Genomic DNA, 18822 nt, shown 5'->3' on the forward strand with positions numbered 1-18822 from the left:
TTACTGAGCAAAAGACTTGGCATGGTAGACAGGAAATACAACCTCAGCTTGCCAGAAACAAGCTTCTCCAAAATCATTACGACTTCCTTACTGAACCTTAATGCTATATTCGCTGTAAGTCTTGGATATCTTTATTACTTACAGCAGTAAATAGCATAAATCTGGACAGCTTTGTAATAGAAATACCACTCTGACAAGCAGTTTCTGTTCTCATATCACTGTTGCAGTGCTAGAGGAACTAGTAAAATATATGATCAAAACAGCTGCACACTGTACCTTGATTAACACAAAAAAAACCCCATTCATCAGACAAAATTCAAGGCACCCATGAGACATTTCTACAACTGTGTCTTGATTTATAAGAATTGAGGTTTTGACCTAAGATATTTGAGAGCTATATGTGACAAAGGGTGGGGTCTGTCCGTGTAAAAACTGTTACATTGTAATCAACACAAGGTCAATGGTGCAGTTGACCCTTTTAATTCAGATATTCTATGTAAAGAGCAGATATAAGATAAAATGAAAGATCTTTAAAATACAGGACTGCCAGCTAGAACACCTTGTTAGTTCAAGATCTCTCTGGGCTTCTCATCAGAGTAAGTTTTTAAGTATAACATGATAAACCTAAACCCCATTTTCTCTCATAATCACTGTATGTCTCTCATGAAGTGCTAGATAAGTGCAGACTAGTAATGCCCAGTATTACTCCTTGCCTTTCTCTGAAATATTACTGAGCATACTTACTAGTATATCCAAAAAAAGAACATAGAACACTTGCCAATGAGAAAAAAAAAACAACTTATTTTCTATGAAGATACTTAACTGTATCCCAAGCACAGAAATTTAGGATTATATCACAAATAAAAGTTTTAAAGATTTATTAAAAAACCAAAACTATTCAAGCTTAATGTCTTTTAATACAGGAAATGTATTTAGTGGTTTAACTAGAATAATGGAATTGATATAATTTGGGTTAATAGACTATTTTCGTGAAGGTCTTATTTTATATGACTATGCAAATTGCTTCTCATCTATCTGCTCCAATTTTGCCCTCTATAAAAAGGGATGACAACTACATTTTGAAAAGCAGAAGTATTGAGCTATCATTCTTATCAGATGCAAAAGCAACACAGTCTAAAGAGATTCTTTCTTTATGTCCTTAACCACTTTCTTTTTGAACAGGAATGTGTGAGTGCTTTCCTGAACTATGACCTTGAGACTTTAATGAAAAGAGACATTACTGTGTGCACACTTAGTTTTTTTAAAATAAAAGATCATATTTATATCTTATAAGGGCAAAGAAACTATCATTTTTTCAACACAAATCTACTTATGTAAAAATAAAAAAGTCTTAACAGCTCTGACTTGTACTTTTGGTGAGTTTGTGGGCTGCACAGTACAAATTGACGTGGCACTTATTGAGAAATAAGTATGGCCACAAGTGAAGAGCTCAGACTGCTCATATGGGTGTTGTGAGTTAACTGCATGCCTACCTCATAATAACAACAGTAACACAGAATGATAGAATAGGTTGGGTTCGAAGGGTTCTCTAGAGGTGTCCTAGCCCACCTCCTGTGCAGCGAGCAGGGACACCTTGAAGTCCCACCCAACCTGACCTTGAATATTTCCAGGGATGGAACATCTATCATTTCTCTGGGCAGGTTGTTCCAGTGTTTCACCACTATCACTGTAACAATCTACTTCCTGATATTTAGTCTTTATGTACTCTCTTCTATGTTAAAATTGTTATCCCTTGTCCTGTTTCTACAGGTGCTACGAAAAGGGAGTAGCCTTCACCTTTCTTGTAGTGCCCCTTTAGGTACTGAAAGGCTGTACAAGATCTTCCTGAAGCCTTTTCTTCTTTATGCTGAGCAGCCCCAGCTCTCTCAGCCTGTCCTCACAGGAGAGGTGCCCCAGCTCTCTGCCCTTCTCTGGGTCCCTCTTCTGGACTTGCTCCAGCAGGCCCACATCCTCCTTATGCTGCAGATCCCAGAGCTGGACATAGTGCTCCAGATGGGGTCTCACAAGAGTGGAGGCAGAATTACCTCCTTTGACCTGCTGGTCACAACTTCTGATGCAGCCCAGGACACAATCGTCTTCCTAGGCTCCAGAAAATTGTCGTTTGCCATTGCCAGCTCATGTCTATTGCAGTCCCCAGCACCTCCAAATCCTTCTTGGCAGGACTGCTCCCCATCTCCTCATCCCCCAGCCTATACTGAAACTGGGGATTTTACCAACCCAGGTGCAGCACTTTGCACTTGGCCTTGCTGAGCCTCATGAGGTTCACCTAGGCTCACTTCATGATCTTGTCCGTGTCCCTCGGGATGGCATCCCATCCCCTGGGTGTATCAACCACCCACTCACCTTGGTGTCCTCTGACATAGGAATGTCTGTAGAAATAATAGTAATTACAAATGATACGTGCTAGCAACACAGCAGTTTTCCCATAATTTTGCAGCATACTTAAGTTCTCACATAAGTTCTCACAGATGTTTTCACTGAAAAGTACATTTAGTCAGAGTTACCTGCAGAATTTTATTTCTTCTTCATACTCCACATTGTCAAATTTCATGTTCCTGAACAAAGATGCTACCTAATTCCATTCCTATACCTACTTTTTATTTTTAAGAGTGTCAAGAGCTCTGGGTTGCAGACTGCAGAACTAATATAGTTGTTGTACCCACTGAAAGTCTCAATTTTAGTATATGAGGGTCAACACCTACTCTTGAACCCTCACAAATACATGAACAATCCTGTTGTCTTATTCCTTATTTCCTTCCTCTTTCAAAAATAAGAAGGAAAGAGGAACAACTTTGAATCCTATCAGATACTGGAAGAAGGGAATTCCTGGTTTAGCCCATCAAGCAGACTGTCTAGTAATTCTATTTTTTTCTGGCAAAGTTTAGTATTCTTTTCCTCACTTCTCTCCCATATTAACATCCTGAGTAAACTTCCATGAACTTCCACAGTGGTCATACCACAGGTTCACACAGTTCACTTAGACTCCCTTCTCATTACAATGACTAGGTGCGATTTGATACAATTTACTTTTGTGCTTCATCACTGCAATCACATATTTTATTTTCACTTTTAGAAAGGATTTTTCACATAGATTTTTTTACATAGATAATTTCAGTTGCCTGTGTTCCCTGCCTTCTCTCTTCTTGAGACTATATGGCTAAATTTACCTAGTGCTTCTACTGAAAGCCTGGCCCAGGACTTGGTGCTGCAATCTGTCACTTGACAGGTACATTAGAAGATTCATCTGAGATCCTTAAAACTGTGGCAGAATTACTGAAATCCTCTAATGGAATGTGATAATGATAATTTGTAGTATTACCAGTTTTTTCAAGTATATTTAGAGATTATGTTCAAATAACAGCATTTTCACATGCCTTTATGAATCGTATTCAGAGAAGTCTTCCATTAGCTTAAAGCTATGCCCTAAGAAGTTCTCATTCTTCCTGGAAATACATTTTCTGCTTGGTTACACAGTATGGAAAGTAGGGAAAAAGCCACTTCATCTGTGGCCATGAAAATGGGTGGAATTCTGTAGAGAAAAAAAACCAAAAATAAATGCTGTGTTAACACTACAGGGCATCTCAATGCCTTAGAAATCTCTCATTCACTTCAGCAATCCTTTTTCTCTATTTCATTGTCCCAAGACAGCCATATAAACCACACATAAATCTACTATAAATCCATATAAATCTGTTCTATGCATGACTTGAAAGAATAAATCCCATTCCTCTGACAGAACACTATGCATCCCATTGAGAACCAAGAATCAAGAGCTGGAGAACTGGTAAGCAATTTCATGCAAAATATGGTAAAATCCAATCTCTGCGGCTGTACTCAACCTCCATCTCACATAGCAGTGTGCTTGCAACTACCACCAAGGGCAGTCAATGGAAGCCTGTATTTTTAAGAAAAAATGGGGTAGGATGGAAAAACTTTGAAAGACTTTATTTTTTCATATGTTTGAAATGTCTATTACTCCTTGTCAACATCTAAGATCACCAATGTATGTGAAATGTTTACATACAATGATGAATGTTCTTCACTTGATATGGACAAGAGTACAGGAAGATAGTGGGGAGGGGAAGGAATATGGACACAGGCAGAGAGGAGAAACAGGAAAAAAGCCAGGACTGGAAGCCAGGGTGGGCTCAAAGGTTTGGGAAGAGTAAGGATCAAACTGAGTGTAGAAGCAAGTAATAGAGATATTGAATTGGAGAGAGATAGGAAAATTTGTTTAGTGGGCTATAGGAACAAGCGTAGCCTGCAGGTTCAGGAAAACGGTTCTCTCTTTCTGTCTGGCATTTTTAAAAACATTCTGTGAGAACTGAGTGTGGCTCTGGGCTTCCCAGAAAGACATTGATGTACCAGCTCAAGTGCAGGAGACAGCTACCACAAGGACTAGGGGTCTGGAGTAGATGACAAGCCAGCAGACTCTGAAGGAACTGGTTTCCTCAGTGTCAGGAAGAGAATGCTGTGGGTGAACAGATATTCCAAGAGTATTCAACTAATCAGGGGGAAGGTATAGAGGAGACAGAGTAAGGTTGCAAGGCAACAGATACAAGCTGTGTCAAAGGATATTTCAATTCAATTTCAGGGAAGAAATGCAAACTGTGGACATTAGTGGTCAAATTCTGGATTGGGTTTGCCTAGAAAGGCTGTAGAATCTCTGTGCTTGGAGACCCTTAAAACTTGCCATACAAAGGCCTGATCTACCTACCTAAGATGAGAAATCACCTCTATCTTTGTAGATGGCCAAAGGTCCTTCCCCTACTTAACTTGTTCTGTGATTCTGTGAATCTGAAACGAGGACACAAAGTGAGAAGATTTCAGATAACTGGCTAGTCATAAGACCATACACTAGAGAGGATAAAAATGAAGATTTTGCAGAATCTCAAGACTTCTGCCACCAACTATCTGCAAAGTTTCCACAAAAGATGTGTCTCATCCCCCCTCTAGTGGCTAGTACACATAGGACCAGTCACTGCTAAAATTACTTTGCAAACTCTAGTGGCAAGTATTTCAGGAGTGATATATAAATAATAAATAATAAATAAACGTCTGGTTATCAATACATTCTGATGTTATGGAATTAGTGGTGTTTGTTTCCAACTTTTTTAAGTTAGCAAAAGACATATGACAAATACATTCCTAGCATTTAAGATCTCTCTGTTTCTAATGTCACCTTACATGTGTTTTCTCTTGATTGTGAACTATTTTATTCTTCTATTTTCAAACAATTTTTGCAAGTTCTGTATTAATGCATCTGTGCAAGTATGTAGATACAGACAGTTATGTCTCTGTGAATGTGCATAATTTTTGTGGTCGTATATATATTCATGTACCTATTTTCTTATTGGATTAAGTTGAAAAAGCATTTCTGAGATCCATTTATTCAGAAATGCAATTGATATTTGTGCATTAACAATGATGTCAAAGAAGTCAATGTATTCAGAACACAAAAAAAACCATCATGCCTCCAGGCCTAGGATTAAAAGAGATAAGTACATAAAACATTAAAAGAAAAAGAGGTTTAAATGTTTTGGTCAAGAATTTTAAGGAATGTGGTACCAGCTACTGCATTTTAAAGAAAAATAATAAAATCAACATTAAACTTGGCTTTTAAGTGGGAATACTATAAAAATGTTTATTTACAGAGCTAATGTTCATTGTTCACATATGTCAGATATTGAGGACATGGAAATGTACTGTGAATTATTCAAAAATTATTCTTACAACAAATACATGTAAAGAAGACAAAATGAGATGTTTAAAATGTTCTTTTCAAAAAAACAAGTTTAAATACTGGGCAAAATGATATTAATTTCCACACACAAGTGAGAAATCCAGAGAAAGATTTCCAAATATTTTGATAATAGCAAATGAAACTATGTCATTCAAGTCCATAGAAATTTAAATTACTGAAGAAAACATGCAAGAAGTGATAATTTTTATTATATTTAATTATTACTATATTATATTATATGCATATATATTATATGCATATATATTATATGCTTATATATTATATATTATATATTATATATTATATATTATATACTATTATATTAATAATAATATATATTATATATATAATTATATATATAATAATAATATATATTATTAATTATTATATTAATTAAATTATTATTATTATTATTTTAATTATAGTTCCAGCTATGGTAAAAGACAATTAACATTCTCAGACTGCTTAGCCTCCTGTGCATCTGACCAGCCACAATAAGACCAAAGCTTCCTTGCAGCATAGCACATATCAGCTCCTAGCTCATGAATCTAGACATGCCTTTGTGCAACTCTTTTGGACAGGCAAGTGGATCAGTTTTCTTAGCACAGCCTTGCATATTCACAACTGGGAAGCTTAAAGTTAGGTGCCAGTAGGTTAAATGGGTTCTACAGCCAATTTTTTAAGCATCCCAAGACCTAACAGTTTCACCAGGACAAATAACCTGCCTGAAGCAAAAGTGCCAACCAAGTGTGAGTGAGGCCATGAACATTTCATTTGGTAGCAGAGAGGGACAACCCTGCTACAACCAAGGGGACAGAAATCACTTGTTTCCACAGCACAGTTACCACCTGCCAGTGCTGATAGCCCTATTCTCCTTCCTCCAGCACCTGCCACTACTAGTTTGCAGTACTAAACAAAATGTACTAGGCATTTCAGAGAAAACTGTAAAAACTGCAGCCAACTCCTACTACAGAGAATGGCATTTAACATAAAGGTGGGAAAAGGCTCCAGGTGGCTACAATTCACAAGAACTGACTTATGGGGCAATGTCTCTCTGGAGCTGATTTTGAAACTGCATCTGTTAATCAATTGTTTTAAATGTATCTGGGTTACTTCCTCTCCAGAGGCGACAATATATGTAACACTTGGGGCAGACAGTGAAGCCCATGTACACATTCTACAATTCAGTCTTGCATTGCTGAAAGAAATGCAGAAATACAGCTTGTATTGGTATCAGAAACCTTGGAGGCTGGCATTCAGTCTAAGCTTCACTTAGTAAAAAATGGAGAGAAACAGCAATCTCTGTATCACCTAAATTGTGAAAATATCTCAAATGGGAAGAAACATACTATACTTTGTGACTGTCCTTTTCTCACCAATGTCTACAGGGACACCCTAAGCAACTAGCTTTGACTAAATTCTTAGCTCTTAGCTGAAGTTAAATAAATTACCCCATTTTATTTTGATTTTTCTGATTTAGATACAACTATTGGATTAATCAAGACATAACTAGTTTAGCATCAGCTATTAAAAGGACAAATAAAAGCCTGTGGTAGGAGGTAGGTCTGTTCACAAGCATGTGAAAATGAAAAGCATATTAATCAATCCTAATTTAACAGCCATAGAAGCATGCCAGAACTCCAGTTACAAAAACTGACAGAAATTTAATAATGCCAGTGCAGTGATGGTGATTGCCAAGGAAAAGGACACCTTTTTCATACTCCTACAGACTCCACAAAAAGAGTTGGAATGGACAAAGAGAGGAACAAAAAAAAAATCTGGCAAATAATTACTAATTTGACCAGAATAAAAACATGTTCACTAAGCAATATGGTATCCTGAGTATCAGCAAACACTTCTGAAGATGTAACTCATGAAGGTAATTTTACAGACCTGCTGGAAAAAGAAACAGGGTATCTTCAAAGCAAAAACTTTCCTTCCTTAAAGAAAAAGTTTATGTAGCAGGGCCCAAAGGGTACATACCATAGAGAAGTACTTCCTTTAAGATTTTTTCTTGCATTTTTCTTCAAAAATTGCACAATATTCCTAAAGTTTTACAGCTCCAGGATACAAAATGATTCAGATAGCAATTGACTGAGTCACAGATTGTTATCCTCATGTACTTAACACAGATTGTTAAGTACTTGAGGATATAAAAATGGTTCTTTTCCATAAAGTATGATGGTTAATTTAAATGCCATAATTTTAAGTTCTGAATTTCTGTTCCATTATCAATAATATATTGAAAACAAATTTTTACTATTCCATGAACTAATCTTGGTCATTTGAATTACACAGTTCAGGATCTGCTTACTTACTTGGGGAAATATAATTGTTATGCCAATCCTTTGCAGATGGAACTTTACCAGCTTTCACTTTGGCTAATTAGTGCACTAGATAGTATTTATTTAGCCTTTCAACAAAATGAGCTTGCCTGATCAAATGATACAAAATGAACTGCCTGTGTAGCAAGTCACTACACTACTTTTCTCCAAACTACTGGTTCAGGGAAAACAAATGCAAAAGCAAATCTACCAGTGGATTAATGTTATCAATTTGGACGGTTACAAGTAACATGTCTTCCCAGATGACTTGATACTGAGCTTTTGCTGTCATTTTACTGACCTGTTGTGGGATTAAAAAAATTCTGTGTAACTATCAGCATAATAATATCCTATAAATAAGCTGAACTAAAATATGACATTACTTGTAGTAAAAATACCTGAAAGGAAAAATAAAAGGGCACAAAATGGATAAATTTCTTTCAAGCATAACTTTAAGAACAGAAATATTGAAAAATATCTTTTTGAACAATGAAATTTAAGATAATGATAAGAAAAACAAAGGGTCTGGATTTCATTTCATGCTGTTCCATATCAGTAACTCTCCGAGTTTCCCTTGTGGAAAAATGAAACCACTCTAATGAAATGATTCATAGCTCTAAACCATTTTCCTTACTGAACACAGTGTACATTAGCAGGACTTCTAGAGGAGAATGTTTCTTTCAAAGATTTATTATTGTGAGATTATGGTAAGATGATCTGGATGGCTCAGTGTATGAAATCTTGTCATCCTGGCAGAAGTACTTTGCTCATCCAAGAGGCAGGCACACATTTGGAAGCAGGCAATAGAGCACAAATTCTGAAGCTACAGGGATTGAACAGTGTCTGAACAAGCTCATATTGACTTGGCAATAGGCAGCAAAGCAGCAGCAAGTGTGAACTCTTAACCCCACACCAAGCAATATATGTTGGCATGAGCAGTGGAAGAGGTCTACTTATCTGTTTAATTGAAGGAGGCACTGCAATAGCAAGAAAATGATGTGATCAGGGAGGTAAAGGAAGGAATAAAATAATCCACTCTGACTAAAGAAGAAAAAATCCTTTTCCTATGACCAGTATCAGTATACCAGAAAATAACTAAAGTAAAGCACACTTGCTGAGCAAATTTCATGGGTGGTATTTCCATGAACTTCAAAATATGGTTTTTGCAGACCAAGTTTTCAAACCACTCCATGAAAGCATTTTCTATCTAGGTCCTGAAAAAGAAGGATTAAAAAATAACAACATAATCTATAGCTTAAATAGTATTAGTCAAAATATATATATAGGTATATATATATATGTATATAGGTAGTGTAATTGACTGTACAAAGAGTCACATGTACTGGTTCATATTTAGGTTTCATTATTAAAAAAACCACAACTAACCCAAGATATGAAAATATATAGGGGGTGATAAATGTTTTGACATGACCCATGGGACAAACCAGATGGCCTAATGACTTCAGCAGTGAGCCCACCCCCGGGTCACTGGGTGACACTGAAAGGAAATACAGTCAGCAGCTGGATTTGCACTAGCCAGTGCAGCTCACAGACACCAGATCCTGCTCTCCCCAGCTGTGCTCTGCCTCACCGTCTTCTACAAAAGACAAAGTGGAATTCTTATAGCAGACTACCACCTGACTGTAGGCACACTCATGTAGGGCAACATGAGAAAGGGAGGAGCACAGTGCTGGAGCTCAGCCTGCACAGAGTGCCCTTCTACCAGAGCTCTTCTGGCAGCCAGGTCACAGCACAAACAGTGCATTCCCTCCATCCTGGGAGTCTGTATGGCCAAGCACGGACCCAGTCTGAGAACCTTGGCTAGCACACAAAAGATCAGAGACAGAGACTAGCTATGACTGCAGAGAAGCTAAATATATTGGAAGCATAGCTGCAACTGCAGAGGTAGGTTCATCTTCTGAGCATCTGAGATCTTGCAGATAAGGGATGCTGAGGTGAAGGAGTGTGCAAGGACATGCACAGGTTGTAAGAGAAGTGCTTAGAGCCAGAGGCAGTTCTGGAGCATTTGCAACCTGGTATAAGTACAGTTTGTACATTAGAGATGAGAAGCAGGGCAAGCAACACAGAGTTAGAGCAGCCGGAAGGTGGGAGGACATGAATTTAGTTGAAGAAGCAGAAACATGGAATGAGGGAGTAGGGACTTACTGCAGGAATAGCGGAAGATCCTATTTTGGATAGCTATAGGGAATCCATCAGGAAGCTGTGGCTCTCAAACACTTTGCAGCAAGACTTCAAGGCCCAGAAAGTTTAGCAGCTCTGTCTGTACTTTCTACTATAAAACTATTCTTTTCTCTCAATGTCACTTGCACCTGAAATAAACTGTTCTCCCCTGCCCCACCCTGCTTTGCATCCCATACCTCCTCCCAGCTTCACTTAGAATAACTTCCCTATACAAACTAGGGAACACACTCCCCAGGGATTACCTACCATATCTTTCTGTAACATCAAATAAAATGCAAAATGAAATGCATAAATTCAAACTGTGAAAGCAGGCTGGTGAAGAAATTTGGCTGCACAGTTGTCCTTGTCCCCAGGACCCCATGTCATTGTGCTCATCAATACCCTGGCAGGTGGCAGGGGAGCACCACACTAAAGGAAAATCATAAACGTTTTGACTTCACTCTGTGCCATGCACATGCATCACATGGGCCCAAAATCTACAGTCCTATCATACAACTTAATTAATTTCAATGGGATTTTAGCGCATTTTTGCTCATTAGTCTGTCCTCTGTGCTTCAGGAATTACCCAGGTATGCCATGTGGTAGAAGAGACTCAAATGCCAATATGTTTAAAAAACTGGTGCCACCTTAATTATTGCTGTTAAAGTCAAGGTAACACCACAGTGGTATAGCTTTCCAGTACAGTTAAGAGAAACACAGGCTAAAACCCCAAGGCTCAGATTTACTTTCTGTGTGTGAAGGAAGTAATGATTAAAACCCTTTTGAAGATCACCATCAAAGCCTATTTTGCTATTGATTTATACTGAATGTTAATAATTAAACAGCTGACATATTTCCCAGCTTCCTCTCATTGAGACCCTGTAAAAGGTAAGCTATTTATATTCCACTCAAGATCTCTAGTGGTTCTTTACTACTTCAGTATCCAGTAAATACTCACTAAGCTTATTATGGAGCAGGACTAATATTTCACTTGAATTGGTAGGAAAATGGTTTCTTTAGCTCCCAACAATAGCTGTTGCTGATTCTGTGAAGTGGGAAAAATCTGCGTAACATGCAAAGAAGCTACCCAATCCCTTTAACAGCTTCTTTAAAAAGGGATTGGACCCAATTCATGAAAAAAAAAAAAAAAAAAAAGTGTATGTTCAGTGGGTGGTAACTCTGATGCAGTTCTTTTATGTATATGAGGGTTAGCCAGAGTGTCTGAATAAAAAAGGAAGCCAATCTGCTTTTATTCAGGCATAGCACCATGTGGGCTGAATGTGAAAAATAGAAATGGTGTATTAAATGCAATTCTAAGAGACTCATTTTCTTGTTAGTACAAATTATGGGAATAGGAGCTCAGCTGATACGTGTAACACAATGGTATGTTTCAGTGATGGCTGTAAATGTGGGTCTCAGGACAAAAGTTAGCGTTCCCATAGCCAAGGATTATAGTCATATTCTTGTTTCTGCTACAGGGAAGAGCTGTAAACACCTGTGGGAGAAATGACTGATTTCTAGCAATGTTCCAGTCCTTCTCACACTCCCTTCTCATAGCGGCCCAAGCGTGCAAGAGTGCCCTTTCCAAAAGTCTGCAATAATCATGACATTAAAATCAAGCCACATTAGATACCAAAGGTATGTTTTTCCTTCAGCCTATATGTCCTTGTTTTTCTCCATTCTGGGGTACAATGCCAGGGGACCAATTGCAGTAGAAGATTCTTTTACTTTTCCTAGATCAAATTTACATTTGTAACTCATTACACATCTCATAAAATGAACATCTTTTAAAACTGAAAATCAAACTATCAGCTTCTGCCAGATTAAAAGTAAATAAAAAAAATAGTGCAGCAATTTAAGTCACACTTAAAGTTCACAGGGGTTACTGCACTTCATTAAAACAGATCAGATATGAAGCATCTTTGTCATTAAACCCATTGCTTCAAAAGAAAGAGTCCTTTTAGAGGGATAAGATTTTAGAACAGCTTCTTAATCATTGTGTAACTGGATTTCTAGGAAAAATCAGTGAAAAGGATCAAAAAAACTTCAGACTTCTGTACAAGTTGTATTTCTCTGTTTCCATAGAGAAGTGGAAATGAAGAACTGCCATGAAAAAGTGGTCTGCATAAATTGATCAACCCAGTATCACACAGGAGACCGAACTCTCTTACAGAGTTTCTATATTTCAAACCTCTTCAGGAAGTCTTTGCCTCTATTATTTTTAACAAGGCCTGTGTGACACAAGCATTTGTAAAAAAACCAAGGCAGTAAATAATTTTAGTCTAAGTCAGAAAGGGCAAACTATCTGGAGGAAGCAGATCAATAATTTACAGCTCTACAAGTAGACTGCCAGTATCACAAGCATGATTTAGACTGACTGTTATATAAATGACTGATGGATTTGGCTTTAAAATTCCAACTTTTGGTCTATCCTGAACACAAAATTGCAGTCCAAGCATACTATTTTCTTTTTAAAAAGTGATCTTTGATCATTGAAGCAAGAGTGCAATAGATGAAAGTGCATCCCACTTGTGGGCCTGTGATGGCCTGATGTACATAAAATCATACTCAGCTCAGTAGCAATCTAAGTGGGATATTCAACACATGTAATTTCATCTAGCCACATTAAGACAAGATGTATCATCACTTTTCCATTGGCAGGAAAAGGCACCCAGACATAGCTCAGACTAGATGCAGAGTTTTCAGACAGCTTAAACAGGGAAATTAATCTTGCTTGCAATTACTAAGAGCATTGCATCCATCCATAGCCAAACATGCTCTGCCACAGGCTTTTCAAGACCAGCCACTCTTCTGAGTATTTACTTGGGGTCTCCAGCCTGCACTGGAACTGATGCTGTTCAATGCTGTCACATTACCTAACTAGATCAATGCCATCCTGCACCTACCTGCATTGACAGCCACCTCATGTTTGACAGAAGGTGCAGACGGTCTTTCAGGAGAGTGGATGGATAGGCAAAACAGTGAAAATATTTTATTGACCCTTGGGTAAAGCTTCATTTCCAAAGAAATCTGAAGTTGTTAGCCTGAGTTTTACTCCTCCTGATTTACTCCTCCATTAAGATACCTAGGCTCTTTCAGCACTCTAAAGTAGTCAGTGATCCAAGAAAAGACTGTGTACTTCTTATATAACTACAGTGTAAATGTAATAAATTAAACAAAAGCCAAACTACTACTGAGTTAAAGAGTGTCCTTACTGGCTTGAAAGTATTTCAGTCTATACATACCATCTTCTTGGGTTTCTTACCTTACATTAATTTTGCCTAAGGCTATTGAGCATGCCTTCTGGCCCGCAACAGACTGTTTTATCATGTCATACAGGGATCTTTATGGTATTAAGGACTCTACTCTCAATAGCTGAAATTGTGCTTAAGCAGAAGTATAGGGGGATAAACAGCAGCTGTAACACGAAATTTGAGACCTATAAAGCAATACTCAGAATTGTACTTCCATGTCAAATTTCTCCACTCCATTCTGACAGGCTGAAAACTATACTGCTGAAAGCTTTCCTCCAAATCAACTGACATGGGTTATCCTACAAAAAGCACAGGATGCCCTGTTTCATTAATATTCTGAGCAGCTCCCTTAAAAGAATCCTGTTGACATATGGTATTTTTGGGAAATAGGGTCATGGGGGAGGGAACTTCTCCTCTCCTAAGCCCCATAAATCTCTCTCTCTCTCCCAAGATTTAGGCGGGCCAAAGGCACTTATGGCTATTTACATAGAAAGACAAAGCTTACGTATAGTCTCTCTGTTTCTATGGCAGCACAGCTCCCATAAAAACACAACTTAAAACCACGGCTCTCCAAGCTCACTGGCATCTCAGGGTACTCGCAGACATTCCCTTCAGCAGCGAATTTCTCCTCGAAACATGCCAGACTGTGTAAATTAGCGCTGACCCCACCACTGGCAGAGCAAACAGTGCGGTGCTGTGGAACGCTCCTGGTGTGAACGGCCAGCACTTACTGCCTCTGCCTCCTGCCCTCCCTCCTGCCTCTCTCCAGCATCCTCACTGGGATCACCGAGGGCTTGCCAGGCAAGCAGTGGGAATGGAAAACCACACCAAAAAACACACTTTCCTCTTCTGTCCTGCTGCCTTCTCCTCTCCCTTCAAGTGAAGTGAAAAATCCATCACCCAGAAAATTAAGATGGAAAAGATTGAAATCACTGCTGCCTTCACTGTTGCTAAGATTATGCAATAGAAACACCTTCTAGATAATGGGATTTGTCAGTGTCAGCTGAAAAAAAATGCCTACTGCATGATAATATTAAGAAATCAACTATCCATACAAACAGGAAGTGGCTGACGCTATTTTTTAGTTCATTCAATGCCTGAAGCAAAGCCATATATCACTGGTAACTAAAGAGATAACTGGAGCACTTTTACAGAGTTTACTTAAATTTTACATTGCAATTAAAATGTCTGCTTTACACAGACACTTGCTTAATCTTCTTACTACTACCTTTTGCCATTCCGAGGAAGAATTATAAGATTTGCATTTTACTACTGGAACACTTAATTGCAGCCAATAAAAGAGAACATATTCTCCAGGGTATCCAAAAGTATCCTGTATGCTTATTAAAAATTAAATGCAATAATGTTTAAAAATACATTACTTCAACTGAAACTCCGATGGGAAGGATTCTCTTATAGGTTGAAAAAACAAAAAAGTCTGCTTAGGACAAGAATATTCCTCACAAAAAAAAAATTGAGAATTTCTTTATGTAACTTAAGTATCACATCATTATGTGACAGCTTTCCCTTCTGATGCTAAAAGAGCCTTGGATTGGCAGGAGATTTGGAAGTTTTGATTAACAACCTACTGGAGCTCTTGGCAATGTGCCTGGGTGTTTCAGATTACTGCTGCTATAGAAACTCCCCTGGGTGACTGTGCTGCTTTTCTTTTTTCTCACATTTCTAAAATGTTGGTCTTCTTTTTTTTTTTTTTTTTTTGTCCTTTTGCAGTTTGTTCCACTTAGTAGCAATTGCTGCACTACTGTTCTACTCTCACTCAGTGAATAGCACAGCTACACAAACAGCTATCATTATGGATAACAGGCATCATAAAAGAGTTTGCCATATGCCTTGTCAGCTGGGCAAACTGATGACATGATTCTTTTGGAGCAGTCTGGGTAGCTCATAGGAAGTATACACATTTCAGGAAGCTGGCAATTCATTGCTTTTCTCTGAATATGAAACTAGTTAACAGATTTCGAGGGCTGGTTATATATGAGTTTAATACTAGCTTAAATTGCTATGCAAAATTTGTAATTCTAACCTATCCAAGGGAGAATGACATAATGACTACAAAATCAAACAAAAATAATTAATTTTTGTGTGATCTTCTCTCTTTTCATTTCACTTTTTCAGTTCTCTTTCTTTTTCTCAGGATAATCCAAACTGTTCTAATATGGTGGGAATAAGCTGTCTTTCTCCAGCACCACTAGGGGTGACCAGACTTTAGGGGGAGTATGAGCAGGACCACAAGCATTTTCAATTGCTACTCAGCGGAAAAGAGTACTAAACAGTGAAATGAGGCGTAGTGTCTGACTGCTGCCCTGAGCATCTGACCAGGCTGCAACACAAAGCTACATCAACTCCACCAAAAGCTTACCTAGGCCATCATCAGTGAAGTGACTGAGTCTTCTGTATGCACCAGCCATGACACAGCTGCAATCACGGTCCCGGGACGTTCCATTTTTAGCATGAACATACATGGACACAAACACTGTGCTGAGCTCAGTCCATGGGCACTGCACTGCACAGGCACTTGTTCCCCTACTTTTCCCCTTGAGAGAAGGCCAGCCACTGCCTGGCTAATCTGTGTCACTTATTCCTGGTGCCCTGCTTGGCAGAGACTGCTCTCCATGGGAACACCGGTTCAGCAGTGACAACGTATTTCTTGGCATCTTTGCCGTGCACATACAGACAAAGTCTGATCTGATGGGGCACAGCAGAGCCCTGCAGCTCCTGCATCAATGCAGCAATGGATGAACTGCCCCTACCAGGGTAGCTCATGCAGCTCACACCGCGCTACAAAGGCTCCCAGGAAATGAGGGATACCGTGAGACTTCTACAGGAGGAATGAACTGCCTTCAGCTGATCTCAGGAGAGATGCCAAGTGTCTTCCTGGAAGGAGAGGCCCAAACACAGCGCAGAACACAGATATGCAGATGACTGACAAGTGGCAATAAAGAAAACATCTGAGTAAAGTAAGTCACATTGGTACGTGGAAATCCTTGCCTGGGAGATTTTCTTGTTAGCTGCCCATCTATGTGGGTTCAAAGCAGGTGAACTGCTGAGTAACTTCAGCTCTCAAGAAGGTCCATGAAAGCAGCCTCCAGAGAGTAAATAACATCTAGCAAATGGGTTTGAAGCTAGCAAATGATTTAAAGTAAAGCACACAAAATGTACTTTTCGCATTCTTCTTGCAAAGTAGTGCCATCAGAGACTCGATTGCGCTGGGTCTCACCTATTTGGAAGATTGCTAGCTTTTTACCTTGTCCTCCAGAACTTAAAATTACTACATGTGAAACAAGTTGCTAGAACCACAGTTCTGAACAGAGCCTTCTAAATATTGCTGTAGCCTGTCATACCCATTTCATATCTGCTGGAGCTTGCTGAGAGCCTGAAGCAGAAACTGAGAGAAAGATAAGTGTAAATCATCTCTACTATTTACAGACAGTATCCAGGCAAAATCTGAACCAGAATAATTCAGAAATTGATTTTTTTTATCTGCTTCACTGATCAAAGCTTAAAGAAATGGGGCATTGGATCATCAAGGCCCTTATCAGTTGCTAGACTTCTTACGAGAGAGAAGATAAATTTTTATGATTGCGAATCTGACAAACATACAAACAATCAAAACACCTTAAAATGAGAAACTACAGAAATGTGCTCAAGTAAGTTAAGGTGAAAGTAAGAGCCAGAAGGGTTTTAGCAAAAAACCCCAACAACCTCCAAAGCACAAACATGCATTCAGTTCTAAGGAGATGCCTCCTATGCTGCATAATCCCATTGGAAATCCCATTTATGTCCCTCTCGGCCTTTCACTAGCATGCATAAAACCATCTAGGTTGGCAGCAATCTCTAGAGGTCATCTGGTCCAAGCACCTATCTCAAAGCTAGTCCAGCCAATTTCTGTCTACCTCCAAGGATGGATATCCCTCAACCTCACAGTACGTTTGTTCTCGTTATTTTAACCTGATCATTTCCCCAGATGCCTACTCTTTAGTCACGATTTCCTGTGTTTCCTGTGGCTTCTGGTCCTTTCACTACACACCTCTGAGAAGACTCTGGCTCCATCTCCTCTGTAAGTCTGAGACTGCAATGAGACTTCTCATCAGCTATCTCTTTTTAATGCTGGACGAACTAAAAATGCAACTAAAAAATGCAGTTCTCCCAGCCTCACCCTGCATAACCTCAGATGTACTCCAGCCCCATGGCCACTTTGGTAGCTCTCTGCTGGACTCAACTCAGCGTGTCAGGGAATTTCTTTAAGCAGAGGACTCTAAACTGGTTGCAGCTCTCTCAATGTGCTCTCAAAAGCACCAAACAGAGGGGAAGGAAGGACTTGCTGGTTATTCCTGGTAACACTGCCTGGGACACGACTGCCTGTGTACTGCAAGGGCACACTGCAGATTTATCCACAGCTCATCATCCACCGGGGATACCTCCAGAAGTGACCGAGCTGCTTGCTAGCCAGCTGGCCTCGTGGTCAGTGCTGCTCTGCAGGGCTATCCCAGCCCAAACACAGGACTTTGCATTTTCTTCTGCAATGAAACATTCATGACCTTTTAGTGCAGCCTGGGTTATTTCAGCCTCCTCCACACCACTTAGCTTTGCAGGAATATAATTACATGTTGCCATCTATTAGTTTAAACTATAGGTGAGATAAAATGACTAGAGAAAACTACCAACTTTTTCTGTAATTACTAATGCAAAATTTAGAAGAAAGGCTTCAAGTCCAAACATGTAATATAAAACAAAGCTGTAAAATAATAAATAGAGTAATATAAAGAAATAATATGAATTACTAGCAAAATGTTCCTGTGTGTTGCATTTATGGTTCAAACCTTAAAAATGGCAAACTATGAACTATCTAACAGCAGTACTTTCCAGGAAGAATATACTACACTTTTAAAATGTTTAAGAAGAAACATTTAAATTTATTTTCATGAGGAAAAACAAGCAGTAGATGTTGAGAGTGCTTTTAGAGTCTCATATTTTCTACTTTACTCCCATCATATTTCCAGTCCTCAAATGATACAATATCACAGCTCACTTCTGAATCAGAAAAAAGGGAGAATCCGTCTCAGGACTCATTGCTTTCCTTCCATTGTGGCTGAGGTTTTTCATTTCCACAAATAGAAGGAAGATGCAAAATATCCACATATCACAGCCTAAACGTGCCGTAATCCCACAACATCCACCACACTCCCCATTAATCTGATGATCAAGGAAAAGGAATCACAAATAAGAATCTGCTCCTGCACCCTTTAATTGCAAAGAATCAGACTTTCCCAATCCTTGA

At 38.8% G+C, this 18822-nt stretch overlaps 1 protein-coding gene across 22 annotated transcripts in view; it reads right to left on the reverse strand.

Moving 5' to 3' along the window:
• The window catches only part of DLGAP1 (DLG associated protein 1), a 401340-nt gene that overhangs the window by 275587 nt on the left and 106931 nt on the right, over positions 1-18822 (reverse strand). The gene's annotated exons all lie outside the window — the stretch shown is intronic.

Source organism: Cyanistes caeruleus, chromosome 1, assembly GCF_971803275.1.
Source record: "Cyanistes caeruleus chromosome 1, bCyaCae1.hap1.1, whole genome shotgun sequence".
In the NCBI taxonomy this organism is placed as follows: domain Eukaryota; kingdom Metazoa; phylum Chordata; class Aves; order Passeriformes; family Paridae; genus Cyanistes; species Cyanistes caeruleus.